Source organism: Cololabis saira, chromosome 4 (genome assembly GCF_033807715.1).
Source record: "Cololabis saira isolate AMF1-May2022 chromosome 4, fColSai1.1, whole genome shotgun sequence".
Lineage (NCBI taxonomy): Eukaryota > Metazoa > Chordata > Actinopteri > Beloniformes > Belonidae > Cololabis > Cololabis saira.
In genome coordinates this window covers 29975192-29992980 of record NC_084590.1, presented here as the reverse complement: position 1 = coordinate 29992980, position 17789 = coordinate 29975192, and the positions used below count along the sequence as shown (strand labels likewise).

The following is a 17789-nucleotide window of genomic DNA, read 5'->3' as shown; positions in this document are numbered from 1 at the left end:
AATATTTGTACAGTTCATCATGAGTGATAGGCATGAATGATTGTAAACAAATGCACAGAATGCATTAACTGTTGACTCTTTAAGTTGTGTGGATGCGTGAAAAAGTTGCAATACTAGTTTCTAAAGGCTGACCGTAGAAACAGCATGGGTCTTCCTGATTGTGAAGACCTTCATTATTACCCGTCAGAAATATAACTCACGGTTAGTTGCAATTTTGGAAAACTAAAAATTTAACACGAGTACATGCTCAGCCATGTTGAGTAATGGGGATACTCACTTCTTCCTGGGTTTTCCTTGCCAGCGAGTTGGAGGTAAATAATAAAATTATAGCAGGGAGCTCGTAGTCCAGGGACAGCTGGTGTACCTCCAGAGAGTCATTGTTAATGTTGTCATTTGTTCTTGGAGTCTAGGTAAAGAGTTTGAGGGAGCAGGGATGAGTAACTGGGTTCAGTCAGAGGGTGTCTACCAAATAAGGCCCAGCAGTTTCAGAGGGATGATCCAGCATTAAAACTCTGGTCATAAAACCGTGACACACCAACAAACCTTAAAATGGACAGTGTTAATCAGAACTCAAATAATGGTCTGTCATTCAAAGTCAACAATGCTTCATGAAAACTTCTAGACACCAGAGTACACATTAAAGGCGTTCAGTACAGTACATGGTGCAACAGGTGTGGGATAAGAGATCTTCAGTTAAATTAACCTCAAAAGAAAGTGGCCTCGTCCAGTACTCAAATACTGGACAAAGACTTTTAAGGTGTTTTCTGACATTTTTAATATTTATATGGAACCTGATCCTGTCTTTATTACACTGGGAACTTCAGGTCCTCTAACTAGATTGGAAAATTCACAACAGCAACTTCTTTCCTATGGTGTGATTAGAGCAAAATAAATTATACTGACTTTTTGGAAAAAGAAGGAAGCCCCCACTTTTAAGCATTGGGTCAATGAAATGACAAACACATTACATCTTGAAAAAATAAGATTCGCTCTGAATAAGAGAGAGTCACAGTTTGCTAAGATTTGGCTGCCCCTTATAACTAATAGTATACACTTTATAAAGACCACAAATGTATGTATGTATGTGTGTGGATATGTATCTATATCTATATCTATATATCTATCTATATATATATATATATATATATATATATATATATATATATATATATATATATATATATATGTATATATATATATATATATACACACACACATATATATATATATATATATATATATATATATATATATGTATATGTATATATATATATATATATATATATATATATATATATATATATATATATATATATATATACACACATATATATATATATATATATATATACACACACATATATATATATACATACATACATACATACATACATACATACATACATACATACATACATACATACATACATACATACATACATACATACATACATACATACATCTTTTTTCATTGCTACTTGTATTATTCTATTGCATGTGATGAGTAGAAAGGAGGGAGGGAGAGTGGGTGGGTATGACTAGGGTTTTGTTTTTTTGTTATTTTTTTCTTCTTAATTTTCTATTCTGATGTTTCTGTTGTTTATTAATTCCCTGCTTTGCTCTTCACAAATAAAAATGTACACTGTGTTTGTGTCCTACATCTGGATATTAAAATATGTTTGACAAAAAAGGAAGGGACCTAAAATGTGTTTAATCTATGACAAGCCTAACCCATTTTTCAGGAACAGGAACAGGTTTTTTTAAGGTTGCCTCTGCCCAAAAAACTGTCAAGAAACCTTATCTTCCAAGAAGGGTTAGGAGTAACTGTAACTGAGATGTAAGTAAATAAACAGAGTATGGGCCAAACACCCAGAACTGTAATCCAGGACATGTGAGTTTTTCCCTCACCTCAGCCAAAACCTTATACACTTTGTAGTTACTTATTCATTTCTACTTGAACTTTTAGTTGCTGTTCGGTTTTTAAACAGGTAACTTAACAGCGTTATCAACTGTATGCATTAAAAGCCACTGGATTCAACTTACACTAGAACTTCGCACACGGTCAGCACAAGGTGGGGTAAAAATCTGCATTTTTGAGTTTGAGGTGGATCAGCCCCGTCTGCACAAAAACTGTAGTGTAGACACACAAAAAAAACGCTACTCATCTACACTGCTTTTAAGGAGGTGGTTCTGTCAAAACCAAAAACACTCTAATGAAGTCAATTTTTGTATCATGTTTATGTCATGATTCACTATGACATTAAGCTGTTGGACCAGGGAAAATAAAAAAATAAAAAATAAGGTTTTTATTATATGGTATAATTATGAGCTAATCTTTAGATAATGATTAATCAATTTTGAATTCCTACCCTGTTCTTAAGTAAACTATGTTTATCTACTACACGGTGATACATTTCCAATCAATGAGAAAGTTCTTATGAACTCAGAATAGACTATCAGGCTATTCCTGTTTCCATTTTCATTTATTATTTAGCATGCAAATGTTTGCGCACCATATTATATAGCGTTACTTCAGCATGAATGCTTCCCCCATCAGACCAGTAACTGTTAAAAAAAAAAAGGTTCTTATGATTAAACTGCAAAAAAACAGCAGCAACTGTGGCCGATTTAATAAATAAGGGTCTAGCACACAGAAACCAGTGTTTACACTGAAAGCTTTGCTGTTCTGCTCTGTTACATTATATTAAGTCAACAATAAACTGATACATCAGAGAGAGAAAAGGAAGATAGCACGAGGTGGCAGGTGTGAGAGCTCAGTCTGGCACTTGACTGTAGGCATACTTTCATTTTTGAATCATCGTGCATTTGTGACCTTGATACGCTTCAACCCTCATATAACCCTAACCTGCAGTTAAGCTGTTCCATATGCAAAATATAACATATCAAATATAAGCATACTCTATATTGAATTAAACTATGTGTCAGTCTTGTAACTATAATTGTTTGGTTAAACCACACAGTGACTACCTTAGTGAGGAAACTGATTCTGTGCATTGATAATGCTCTGTAAAACTAGGGATTAAAGTACAAGCAGTTATACTCTTCTGTGTTTGCAGAGTCAGTTGATCTAGGTGACCCATGAGGTTAGATTAACCCCAGAAAGCTATACAGTATGTAGGGTCTAGACAAGTAATCCGTGTTTATTTTGTGGGTTTTTTGTGAGTTTTAAAAGCAAAATAAGACAGCAGATCATCCCAACTCACACTCCAAACACCATTTAAGCTGCACAAACAGCTCTCACAAATTTCTTCCAACTCTTGGAAAGCAGAAGTTCACATGGCTGTTGATCTCTTATCAGTGTTTAAATTAGCTTCTCAACACTTTCCTTCAAAAAGTGTTATTCATCTCTGCCTGTTTGTTTCTCCCCCTAACCCCAAAGCTATTTTCCCAACAGTTAGGCCTCCGAGTAGCCACCCCATGGGAATAGTATCTGATAGGCCTTCTCATACCTGTCCAGCATAATGTGCATGAATATGTGTTGCTGTTGCTCTCCAAAGCTCTTCCTGTGCAGTGATGTTATCAGGTCCAGTGAACAGTGTGATAAATGGTTTCTCATGCTTACCTCAACTGAAACCCTTATGGAAAACAGCTGACCTGAGCCCTGAGGGATCCAACCGGTAAAACCGCCCACTTCACAGCGCAGTTGCAGGCTGATTTAGCTTTTACAGCTCGATCCTTCATTTTTTCCATAAAGTCTGTCGGGCGGATGGGGGGTGGGGGCACTGGGGGTCCTTGGGACTCATCCCGCCTGACAGCTCCTGTCTCTCCCTGTAACGACTTATTTATTCTGGGATAATTAATCATGCGCAGTTTTCTAGCGGTATGATTAATGCGCTGTGTCATCCGTGCTGCAAGAATGAAAAATACAAAAGCTATGATGCCTGCTCGGCTTTAGCTGGCTCTCATGTAAAGTAGAGAATTCCCGAGGTTCTCACGCAAATAAAGTTAAGACAATCCAGTTCGTTTTACACGTTGAGGCCTTGAAATTTATTGTATCCCGCCTGATAGGTTTAAGGGAAATCGTCATTGTTCTCAGTGCAAAAAGAAAAAAGAAAAAGAGAGGCACGTGACCCTTGTGTTTTTATTTTGATTCCAATGTAGGTCTAATCATTGGAATCAGCATCACTCAGCTTTGTATTTACAGTTCCTTATGGTATTTGTGACTGCCCTTCAAACGTTTTTTGATGAACAAAGCAATTTTCGAAACCGCCTACTTGTATTCTCCCACAAGACTTGGCGTCAGGTGATTTCTTTCACTTCACTCAAGTGTTTTCACTTCTCGCCCCGCTGGGACTGAGCGCCCGGCGCACTTCTGCCAGTGCTCACATTGGTCTGATGTCTCCACCTTGTGGTCCATTTTGTTACTACAGAAGAAATAACAAATATCTTTTTTCTTTTCGTTTATTAGGGCCCGAGCACTGACAGTGCGAAGGCCCTATTGTATCTGTAGGATTTTTTTTTTTAGGGCCCAAGCACTTACAGTGCGAAGGCCCTATTGTATCTGTAGGAATTTTTATTATTTCTTTCTTCTGACGAAAGGAGGGCCTTTTTGCCCCCCTAAACGTGCCCCAAAAGTCATCAAATTTTGCACGCAAGCCAGGCCTGGCGAAAAATTTGATATTTAATGGTTTGCATTAATGGGCGTGGCAAAATGGCTCAACAGCGCCCCCTAGAAAACGTTGTGCCTCAAGCCCCACAATACGGTTTGACGTACATGCACGAAAATCGCTACACACCTGTATCATGTCGCAACTTAAAGAAGAGTGTCTTGGCGCCATGGCCGAAACCGAACAGGAAGTCGGTCATTTTAAATTAATCGTGTCATTTTGACGCAATTTAGGCCATTCCTTTGGCAGTTAATACGGCCCGAACCGTAACGTGCACCCAGCTGTGTTATACATCAAAATGTGCGTCTCCATCCTGCGACAACGCGCATTACTTTTCACAGTCAAAAGCGTTACCGTGGCCAAAAAGCACGCCCACCCATCATCTGATTGGTTCAGACAGAAAAAACTTTGTGCCTCAAGCCCCACAATACGGTTTGACGTACATGCACGAAAATCGCTACACACCTGTATCATGTTGCAACTTAAAGAAGAGTGTCTTGGCGCCATGGTCGAAACCGAACAGGAAGTCGGTCATTTTAAATTAATCGTGTAATTTTGGCGCAATTTATGCCATTCCTTTGGCAGGTAATACGGCCCGAACCGTAACGTGCACCCAGGTGTGTTATACATCAAAATGTGCGTCTTCATCCTGCCGTGACAACACACATTACTTTTCTCAGTCAAAAGCGTTACCGTGGCGACGCTAGACGCCAAAAAGCGCGCCCACCCGTCATCTGATTGGTCCATATTTGATAGTTCCCCAAAAGTCACCAAATTTTGCACGAAAGCCAGGCCTGGCGATAAATTTGATATTTCATGGTTTGCATTAATGGGCGTGGCAAAATGGCTCAACAGCGCCCCCTAGAATACTTTTCTCTCTGTGTCATCGGACTCGGTTTTGACTCCCTCACCTTATTTGGTACAAATTAGCCCCACCCCTTCTGATTGGTCGATATATGATAGTTCTGATTTTCTGCAATAACTTTTGAATGTTTTGACATAAAGACTCGTGGGTGGTGTCATCAGACATGGTTTTGAGTCCTTGAACAGAATTGGTGCAAATTAGCCCCGCCCCTTCATCTGATTGGTCGATATCTGATAGTTCCTACTTTCTGCCATAACTTTTGAATGGTTTGATATAGAGAGCCATGGCTGGTGTCATCCGCTAAATGTCCAGGCCTGAAGAATCTACATGCAAGTAGAGGGCCCGTTCATCGCTGCTTACAGCTTTAATATTTCAGTTTCTCCTGTTGGATGGGTCTTGAACATCCGAGAGAAGAACTTGCAGCTCACTTAAAACGGGTCTTTTTATAGGGGTTTCACTTCATCACTGCATTTCTCAGTCAGCTGCATTGCTTCTTCGTCCTGCTGGTCTTTGCTCACAGCTCTTATTGCTGGAGATATTTTATACACAGGAAATGCCTTCAATGCTTCATATGATTTGTCAGTGGCAGACAGTTTTTTAAAGGCATCTTGCTGGTCTTTTACACATCTTGGGTCACAAGTTGCTTTTTGTTTGTTGAAGCTGCATTCATTTCACCTTTTGTTGTTGGCAAACCATTGAAATGGGTCTCTGTTCATCTTTATTACAGTTCTCTGTACAGATGCTGCATCTTCTTTGATGGAGTTCACATAATTTGAGCCATATTCAGCAGGGACTGTTTTACAGTCATCATGCTTGACCCTTTTGCAAGTTTCTTCTACATTAGTTGCTTTTCTTTTATTGCAGCTGCCTTCATTTAATCCATCGTTGTTGATAACAAACCATTGAGAGGGGTCTCTCCGGACGTTTATTACAGGTCGCCGTAGAAATGTATCTTTGATGGAGCTGAATAGTCTCAGGTATTGTCAGGCCTAGTAGTGCATGACTTTTTGTGTGCATCTCTTAACTTTTTTTTTAGATTTGTATCATTTTTTTTTTCTTTTTCTGTTTTGATTTGGTCAAATAAAAATAAAAATGGGTCACTTACCTGTAAAAAGAAAAAAAAGGCCTTCAATCAATGATCATCACGGCCGCTGGAAAAAGACAATCTTCCAATCTGGACAGATATTCCTGTCTAATGAGCGGCAGTTTAGGTGTTTGTGCTAAACTTTTATTTCCACAACATACCCACTCGCAGGTGAAGCACGAGTTTTGCCTTATTTTTCCTTGCTCACTTCTGAAGGCTGATTTATGGTTCCGCGTTACACCAACACAGAGCCTACGCCGTACCCTACGGCGTAGGCTCTGCGTCGATTTAACGCAGAACCATAATTCAGGTTTGATTCAGGTTCTGCAGGAAATGCAAGTTACATCAAGGTTGGAGCCGAAATATGGCGAGCAGTTCGGGTGAGAAACCTGCAGAGGTGGAGGAGCGAGGACACTGGGGGAGCAAGCTGGAGTTCCTCCTGGTCGAAGGGGGAAACGTGTTCGGCCTCGGCAATGTGTGGAGGTTTCCTTACCTGTGCTACAAAAATGGAGGAGGTAAGTGGAGACTGAACTACTGCTGACGCTCTCAGTGAGAAGGAGCCAGCGGACTTCAGAAATATCTGCCAGCTGCTCGTGGTGGAGTTATGACATTTTACAATTAATTCAGCTAAAAATATATATTTATGTATATATAAAAAATGTAAATGAGAAGCACTGAGAAGTAAAGCTGGGTTGTCACTTTGCACCAAGTAAAATAAATAGGCTATCAAAAATGATTTAATTAATATTAAAATGAGACATCGCTGTAGTTTTTCTCGTTTCCTTGGGGAAAGAAAGAGGGACTACTCTACCAATATAGATTACTTAGTTGTTTTTAGAAGATATAATAACATGTAGTCACGGCAAGGATGGAGCCGAGGCGCCGCTATACTGCGGGTGCGGATGAAAGCGCGTTTGCGCTGTTGACTCTTCTTCTCAACTTCTTTTCAACTCAAAGAGATGCATCCAATCACGCCCGCCGATAGGGGGGGACAAACGGGTCTGTTGTCCCGGGCCCAGGGTAGGGGGGTGGGTCCAGAACTGGGCCCTCATTAAATTATGGAATCATTTTTCAAAATGTTTCAAAATATGCCTATTTGTGGAAATAATATGTAGTATTTGAGTTACATAAAAGCTTGTTATTTGTTTTCTTCCTAATTGTCCTTGAAATAGTGGTCAAGAACTCAAAAATGGTTTGGCCGCTGATTAAAATTTGATGTTATCATTTAAAGTTATTCTATGCAACTTCTGAGAGCTAGCAAGATTTGAAAGTGGCGCCTCCTCTAAGCCACGCCCCCCCGCCCCCACCCACGAGTGCTCCGTCCAAAGCCACGCCCCCACAAACACGAACGCGCATACGCGGGATTCAACAAGGCAGAGGAGAGTGATTATTAAACATTTTGGACAGCACATTTACAGCAAAACTACCCCATGTCTCATTCACCTGTAAGCGAGGCCAGTTTTAGGGGGGGGGGGGCAGGGGTGGGCTGTGCCCACCCAAACGTGCATCCTGCCCACCGGCGTCTCCATCCCGGCGAGAGCGGAGAGCGCCGGTGCGGCTGGCGGAGCACTGCGGTGCGCTGCAGGCTCTAGAGCCACGGCTACGCCGTAGGCTACGGCGTACCCTACGGCGTACCCTACGGCGTAGCCTACGGCGTAGCTGTGGCAACAGAGCCAGCACGGCACCGCAGCGCTCCGCCAGCCGCACCGGCGCTCTCCGCTCTCGCCGGGATGGAGGCGCCTCCATCTCCACGGACCCCCATACTGCTTCCGAGCCGGAGCTGCTGCGGCTCTTGACGTGTCCCCGCGGGCTGCTGCTGCTGGGCAAAGAGTCCTGCAGCAGCAGCCCGGACTAATGGCTCTGCTCCCCGCTCACCCACACAGCCGGGACCAAGCTGCTCTGGAAATAACTACATAATAAATAACTACATACTGGGGTCCGTGGCAGAGGGGAGGGAGGGGGGTTACACCTGGACACTGTGAGCCCAGGAGGACCCGTGGGAAGTGGACACGGGGGGCTGGAAGCGAGTGCGTGTGGTTTAAAATGAAGGCATCTGATTGGTTATTTCCCTTCCTGCCAAGCCTCTGGTCCTGGACCAATCCGTTTCATTCGGACCGAATGGGCGGGGTTTAGAGGTGCCTCTTTCAAATCTTGCTAGCTTTCCAAAATCAGGGATTTGTTGCATAGAATACCTTTAATTTGAAGTTCAGTGCACTCAAAATGTCCGGTCAGCACAGCTACGGTGCTCAGAAAAGAAGAGAAAAGAGAAGAAGAAAATAGAGGCCTCAGAGATTCTCTACACAAATATTTAAAAAAAGGTGGTGACGGTGAAGGTGGAATTAATAAAGTCATCGTAGAGTAGGGTAAGAAACAGCGCAGCCAAGCAGAGGCGGATCTAGGGAGTGGCTACTTAGGCTCAAGCTCCAAATGTTTTTCCAAAAGCACCGGATCTGAAAAACCAAAACAAAAAAAAATCGTCTGGTCTAAATGTTCAATTCGGGCGCAGGCGCGGCGCAAACTCCGCGGCAGGTCCGTCTCTCGTGCCGCCGAGCTCGGTGGGGATGCGGTCGCTCTGGGCGCATGCGCAGACCGAGCCGGTGTTCTGTCGATTTCTGCTGCTTCGTCGAAAAATGCTACCGCCGCATAAACCGATAGTGTCTATCTGTCGATTTATGCTACCCTACAAAAAAAGGCTACCTAATGGTTTTCTACCTTTGTAGAGCTACAATTTTACTGTTTTTTACTCGCTAGCCCACTTCCTTTTCCCCCCAAGTGGTCCTTGTCTCTTGCCAGGCCGTCGTTGTAAATAAGAACGTGTTCTTAATGACCTGCCTGGTTAAATAAAGGCCAATGACTGAATGAATGAATGAATGAATATCAAATAAAGGGGTAGAATTTTTTTTTTCCCTTTATCGTATATTGTATATGTTCACAAAGTGTAATGCAATTCATGTCATAGGTAGTGTATTTTGATGGATCAAATACTCAACATCCCATATTATCCATTTTAAATCAATATTTCAGGGGTAGCAAAATTTGATAGACCATTAACATCCTATCAAATAATGCTCCCGTCACTTAATGCATTCAGGGCACGGGAAGCATCTAAAATTATCTCTGCTGGCCTGATACTGTGCCGCAAAATATCTAAAATGATCTAAATATCTTAAAATATCTTAGGGATTGTCACGGCTCAAAGACAGAGAACCCAAAAGCACAACACCAAACAGAATCAGAGTCCAAGAGGCTTTAATCAGGGTCAAAGGCAGGCAGGGGTCAAAACCGGGTAGTCAGGCAGATCAGGCAAACAATCCAAGGGGGTAGGCAAAAATCCAAAAACCTGAATCAAGCAGGGTCGCAGGCAGGCAGGCAGGCAGGCAGGCAGGCAGAAAACTGATCAGAAATCGGGAACGCTGGAAAGTGAGGCACAAACACTCGACAATCTGGCAAACTAGAAGGTGGAAATGGGCCGGTATATGAGGGGAACTGCTGATGAGGGAAACCAGGTGTGGAGCTGGGCTGGGGAAGCACAGGTGAAGGGAATGAGTGGATTCTGGCTGATGAGGGTGGCAGGATCTGGAACGACAGGAGAGTGAGTTAAACAGTAAAAAACATCCAACTGAGAAACCATGACAGGGATTTTGTGGATGTTTCTCACCGTTAACCTCAGCGTGGACTGAAGGGATGCCAAAAATGATAGAAAGAAACTGGACTTTAAAGACATCATACATGATTTTGCCACAAGGAAAGTTCGGCGCATGGCGTTTGGAAATCTAAACATGTCACAACAGCAGTAGTCTAAAATACAATGGTAAATATTCATTTATTTCCTGCTAGTGTCAGAATTCCAATACATATGAAGAGTGTATTTGACACTAACCAGTGTGTGTAGTTTGTTCATGTTAACCATTGTTGTCAATGCCTGTCACTTGTCATATGCAGAGAGAGGAGGAGAGGAACAGGATAGGAAGAGAAGAGAAGAGAACAGGAGAGGGAGAGGAGGTGCAGAGGGGAGGAGAGGGAGAGGAGAGGAAGAGGGAGAAGGAGAGATCCGGGTGCAGGGGGGCCCATCTTAGATTATTTTGTCCCGGGCCCAGACAAGACTGTCAGCTGGCCTGCATCCAATACTTTCAAAGACGTGAAATAAAACCAGAAACTCTCATCTCTTATTTTAATTCAAGTGTTTATTATGTATTAAAATTAAAAACACCCTCAATTGTTTCTTTTGTCCATTTCTAAATGTCATTATAAATACATTAGGTAATTTTATATACTTATTATTATTATTATTATTATTATTATTATTATTATTATTATTATTATTATTATTATTATTATTAATATCATCATCATTCTTAATTTATTTTTCTATTGAGGGAATGGTACACAGCTTTCGGAAATGCATGTGTCACATATGAAACAGCCAGCACCATTATACAATAAACATAGACATTGGAACTGATTGACAGATGAAGTCAACCATTAGCTTGCATTGTGTGTTCTGGTTTGTTCAGCAGTCCCAAATACATCGCTGCTCTGCTTGTTGATTGATGATTATTGAAATAACTGACTGATCCAAGCTCACTATATGCAGTCATGACACTCAGGACACTCACTTTGATATTTTGTTGGAGCACATTTTACTTTGATTACAGCATGCATTCACCGTGACATCGTCTAGGTTTTTCTGGGTGACTGGACAGAATTGTGTCATGGTTTCTCTCAGTGGCCACAGAGGTCTGTACTGTACTGTAGAAGTGACCAATGCGTAAAGATAATGAGTAAAGATAATGTTTCATCGTTATTCCGGCCAGATCCTCCCCACCCCATCTGACAATTTTTCTCATCACCATCCTCTTAGATGACTGTGTAGACTTTTCAGCGCAAAATGACACCTTACCCTTGACCAATGGGAAAAAGTCTATGTCTGCTGCCACACAATTCTGGGAGTAAGTATGTAAAGATGAACAAACGTTTCTTCACATTACAAACTGCGTTATCCAGAGGCTTTCCAGTGCAAGACAAAATAAGATTCTGGATAAAACATCTGTATCTGTCTATCATGTGTAGATGACGTGTGCTGGCCATCTCCGGGGGGATTGAGGAGATTGGCAGCATCAGGTGGGAGGTGCTGTTGTGTTTAATTGTGATGTGGATCATCTGCTACTTTTGCGTCTTGAAAGGGGTCAAGACCACAAGAAAGGTATTTGTACAGAACTCTGTAGGCTCCAAAACTGTTGCATGTCAAACTCTCAAAAGCTGAATGTGCTTTTCTGTTTTCCAGGTGGTATACTTCACTGCCACCTTTCCCTAAGTGATGTTAACTCTTTTGATCCGTGGACTCTCTCTTCCTGGAGCACGTGAAGGAGTAGCGTTTTATCTTCTGCCTGATCCGTCATGGCTCACAGACCCTCAGGTAGGACCTCGATGATGTCACAGCACATTATGCAGATGGAGAACATGTACCCACTGTTGCTGTGTTGGGACAGGTGTGGATAGAGGCAGGGACTCAGATCTTCTTCTCATACAGTGTTGGCGTGGGCGTCCTTACCGTGCTAGGCAGTTACAACAAACACAATAACAACTGCTATAGGTAAGAGTTAAAGTGAGCATGTGACTCTGACACATACAGTTGATTCTATAAAAAGAACTAGACAAAACTTCTGTAACACAAACCAATGACTTGACCCAGCCACAGTTGATCTATTAATGGGAAAATTAAAATGCCCATTTTACCTCAGTTATCATACTTATAAATATTACATTACATTCATTCTGACTGAAACTGCATCCATCCTGATTTCAGTTCCTCTGGGACCTGCAGTTGAGACTTGTGGGCAAAGTTTGGTCAGCAAGCAGCATCCTTCAGCTCGGGGTGAAGGTGGATAAGCTTTGCCCCTGGTCCCTTCCATGCCAACCCAGAGCCAGTAGTAGTGCAATTAGCAGCAAGAAAAACAGATTACCTTTTTAAAAAAGAAGACCTGTTAAATCTTTATTCACGGCTCAGCCAAGCCAGGTTTAAAACAAATGCTACATCGCTAAACTGATGACAGCTAGACAGTCAATCAATAAATAAATCAACAAATCAATCAAAATAGTTTAATAATCCCTTATCGTGAATAGAGGATATAAAATAAATCCAATTAACAAAAATGTACAGAAGGGAGAAGAATGATTGAACTTAGGGAGGTGTTGTAAAGTTTGATGGCCATAAGCAGGAAGGAATTCTGCTGAAGCTGCTCCTCTGCTGGGCAAGTGTGTCGTAGGGAGGGTGTGTAACATTGCAATATGGACTGAAACCTGGACAGCATCCTCCTCTCTGCCACGGCTGTCAGGGTTTCCAGCTCCTCCCCCGCGACATCACTGGCGATTTATGCATAAATTAATTGCTTGATATAATTTGACCTTTAAAAAATACAATGGATGTGAAATCTATTATAAGGACAAAAAATACTTTGTTTATTTCTGTTTTGAAAGTTCAGTATTTTTACACAGGGCCAATGGAGATTGACTCACTTTAGTAGCCACCCCCTAGTGGTCATTTGAAGAGCTACAAGTGTTGGAGACCCACGTCCATAACTGATAAAGCAGCTGGATGTGGCCACTTGCTCTAACTTTTTTTTTTTTCCTCAGTTCTGTACCAAAGCAGGTGCTGAGCTGAGACATATTTAAACACATGCTGGGTATTGAGAGCATGTGTCTTTTCCTTTTTCTTTTTTCAGAGACTGCTTGTACCTGTGTTTACTGAACAGCGGAACCAGCTTTGTAGCTGGGTTTGCGGTCTTCTCTGTGCTGGATTCATGGCTCATAAGCAAGGTGTCATAAGTTGCGGAGTGGAGTCAGGTACCTATTCAGAAACACATAACCTCACCTTTCTGGACGCAGGTTAGAACCTAAATATGATGCACTGTATTCTAAAAATACATCCCACCAAGATAGTTATATGAAAAGGAAGGGTGTTTATCAAATAGTGTAATTTAGACATCCTCTTACAAGAAAACCTGTTCAGTATGTGATCAAGCAAGTAGTTTTGGTTGCCCAAACCAAACATCTATCCATTTTTCTGTAGCTGTTTTATCATTTAGAGGCCCATGTGAAGGCTGGGACCCATCCCATCTGTCATGGGGCCAGAGGCCGGGTACAGCCCGGATAGACTGCCAGTCCATCACAGGTCCACACAGCTGAGACAAGCAGTCATTGACAACTACTTGTATGGTAGAATCACCATCCAACCTGAGATTTTCGGACTCTAGGAGAAAGTACCTGGACGGGAGAGAAGTTGCTAGCTGCACGTGAAAAGACTTGGAGCCAAAACCTTCAAGACATGAGGCTACAGTGCAAACCCCCAAACCGGCCTTTCTGTACGCCACAATCAGACTTGTAACCAGTACTCGAGTTGTAAAAAATAATTAGGGGGGATGGTGGATTTTATCATATGGGGACAGATAATTTGTGCTGATTACAAATAATACAATACAAATAATAGCACTGACCAAAACACCTGCAGAAATACTGCAGGAATGACATAGCAGCAGTTAAATGCAGCCTTCTGTAAGCTTTAAATATCCACTGGGCTTACATCAAATACATAAAAACACAAAAATAAAAAACAATTTTCTGAACTTATCAATATGACTTTGTCCTTCACAGGATAAGTAAAATGGATCACTGCAAAAACTCAAAATCTTAACAAGAATATTGGTCTTATTTCTTGTTAAAATGTCTCATTTTAGTAAAAAAAAAAATCTCATTACACTTAAAACAAGACTCATCACTGGAAAGAACAACAATTTTCACCTGTTTCAAGTAGATTTTCACTTAAAATTAGAAAAATCTGCCAGTGGAACAAGACTTTTTTGATGTAATGAGAAGATACATCTTGTCCCACTGGCAGATTTTTCTACTTATTTCAAGTGAAAATGTACTTGAAACGGGTGAAAATTGTCAAATAAGTTATTTTTCTGGTTTTATTTTTCTGGTGATGACTCTAAATGTTGAAATAGCAGTAAAACCACATTCATTGATGAAATTACATAAGGGATGGAAAGGGGGGATGGCAGTTTTACAGGGGGGGTGATTTTGACCAACTTGAGTACTGCTTGTAACAATCACAGTGCAGCTTAAGGTGCCTGGAGTCCTGAGGCCCTGATGGAGCCTTTGCTGCCATCTTGTGAACAACCAGAGGTATTACCAGTTAAAAGGCTGGTTAGAATAGAATACTTTATTGTCAATGTACCTGGGTACAGTGAGATTGAAAGCAGCATCACCTCTCCAGTGCAAGACAAATAAGAAACAATAGTGCAAACAATAAGAATATAAGAAATATAAATAATATAAAAAATATAAAAAAGGTTAAGGTGCATTTGAATAGTTAACTGCTCCAAACCAGTGTGAGAAGACATTGTTAGTGTAATGCTGCACCGTTGTATGAGAATCACACCGTCTTGTTTGTCTTTGGGTGGCCCTGTGATATAACAGAAGGATGGATATCGCACTAAAATATAACACGCCCATTTCAGTCTGGCCGGCATGTTACATCGGGGCGACGCTATGTATTCGTCCCAGAGTCACCAAAAAGCCTTATATTAGCGTCATATTTTCGAGGTCCTGGCTTGGCATTCATTTCGTACCCTCAGGCCGTAGCCATGATTCCTCTGCCCCAACTGTGGTCCATCTGCTTCTTTGTCATGCTCATCCTTTTGGGTCTGGACACACAAGTAAGATGCTCGAGTGGATGAACTCCTTTAGGAAGACAGGATTTGCTTTCACAACTTTACTTCCGCGTTCTTTGCCTTCACAGTTTGTTGCCATGGAGGTGGTGATGACCACCATGTCCATCATGGACGTGTTTCCCAGGGTTATGCGCAGGGCCGCCCGGCGGGAGAAGTTCCTCCTCTTCTTCTGTCTAATATGCTTCTTCTCTCAGCTCATCATGATCACTGAAGTCAGTATTTATTGTTACTGCAGGATTTATTATTTATCACTCCAAAATGGGAGGACAGATTCTTCTATTATTCAACAATTAATGATATGTGACATTAAATAAAAGGCATGAGGTGACTTCCATAAATGTGATCAACAAAAATATATAACATAAAAGTAATTGTCTGTGCTCTTGTCCCGAGGGAGGAATGTATGTATTCCAGATGTTTGACTACTACGCCTGCAATGGAGCCTGCCTCCTCCTCCTCTGTACGTTTGAAAGGCTGGCACTGGGATATTTGGTAGGCATGCCATTATTCATGAAATCCTTTTATATATTGTTTATGTCATGCAGGCAACTGCTTGTGCAAAATCAGGGTTATTTCTGCAGAGTGAACGGTACTAAACTAGTAGAACTTCTCGATTAAACTTAAAATGTTTTTTATACTAAATTAAGTTAGATTATACACAGGAATTACATGGTATAAGAGAGGAAGAATAATACAGAAGGAAGGAGAAAGACAACTTGATAATTATATTTCATAAAATAAATAGAAATGTTGTTTTTGGTGCTTGTTTGATTTCAAACTACATTATTTACCCATTTCAAATATTTTTGCAATCAGTACAAATTCTATGGTCGTCTTTTTCAGATGAATCTGTCCTGCCACTGCAAAAACTGAGTTGTGCAGTGGCAGAACTCCGTTGCATGGTGGAGCGCGTGCCCAGAAGCCCCGTTCGTAAGTAAACATTTATGTTTCCTACCATGGAGCTAATGATATTCAACCGTGTTCATATCATGTGATTGTGATCTGAAGTGTTTGTCTCTTCCTGCCTTTTTTCAGGTCAGCAGGTGTCACTGCCTCCACCACCTTCATGCAAGTGCTGTTTTTAAACAGAGTTGTCTAATGTATCAGCAGAGGTTCATCTTTTGCAATGGCTCGTGCAAGAAACCTACCATAAATCAACTGACCAATATCTACTTTTTAGATGAGTCGACACCATACAAGAGACCAGCCGGTCGGCCAGTGCTGAATGGGCCAACTGGATTGCAAGCTCATCCGACTACACCTTGGAACCCAGTTGAAGGTACAGTGGCTTTAAATTTGTTTTATTATTTCGAATTAAACGCAATTTCTTGAGAAGAATTAGAGTAACCTAACATTTTTGGTTGTAAACCAAACTTTTTTGTGGCTTGGTCTTGTCCCAGCCTCGACAGCCTTTTGGTCTTGGTCTTGTCTCGGGTCTCTCGGATAATTGAGATGCCTTTGCAAACACCACGGTGACAGAATCTAGTGATCACCAGTTCTTCCTCTTGTTAATGTACAGTTTTGTAAACTATTTGTATTTTGCATTTAATTTAATGTTTTGGTGCATCTGCATGTGTGTCTCTATTTAATTACAGAATTGTATTTATAACGGCCTTGTTTGAATAATTATATGGCATCATTGGCCTTTGAATAATATTTGCATATCGTTGTGATCTATGCCATTTCAGTGATGCTGATATACTGTGTAATCTGGCTCCTATCATGATAAATGATGCAAGTTCAAGTCGATAATTGTGTGTATTGTAATTATTTAAAATTCATGTTTCATCTACAAATTAAGTACAATTTAAATCAGTAACATAACCATTCATTAGACTTTTCTGAGGTGGTGGCTGGATATTTTGTTAGATGACTTTGGGACTAGTTAGTAGTGTCAATCCTTAAAAGCACTCGAGTCAATCCTCAAATAGTGTAGAAATAGCGGTAGTGCAGTCTCCGCACATATTTGATCTCAGCTAATTGATGAAAACATTTATAGTGAGTTCACACACAAGACATCCACTTCTCTGTGTTATTGTGCTGCAGTTGAATACAACCCTCATATGGAAACTAAGCAGCTGAACCAGGACGGTGCTGATGTTCTACAACTCACGCAAGATGATGAAATAACTAGGTTTTATTTTGGTCTCGGTCTTGAGCTGAACTGGTCTTGGTCTTGTTTTGGTCTTGATATTCTCTGGTCTTGTCTTGGTCTCGGTTTAGGTGGTCTTGACTACAAATCTAGCTAAAGGCAGCAGAGGCGAAGGACCTGATTGGACAAGCACTTAAGTTTGCCCCACACAGACGGTCAATTAAAGTTCTTCTATGAGATGTTCATAACAATGAAAGGATTTTCAGGGGGAAAAAGGTTGTTTAGTGAGGCATTTTGTCTTTCTTTTGTCAACATCTCAATTCTTCATATGACATTACATTTTTCACTGTAAGAGAAATGTATGTCAGAAAATGTCAAGTAGTTGTAG

The 17789-nt window shown here is 41.1% G+C and overlaps 1 pseudogene; it reads left to right on the top strand.

Annotated features, from left to right (window-relative positions):
- Positions 1 to 6941: 6941 nt before the first annotated feature.
- Positions 6942 to 17558, top strand: LOC133442525 (sodium- and chloride-dependent GABA transporter 3-like; annotated as a pseudogene).
- The last annotated feature ends 231 nt before the right edge of the window (positions 17559 to 17789 follow it).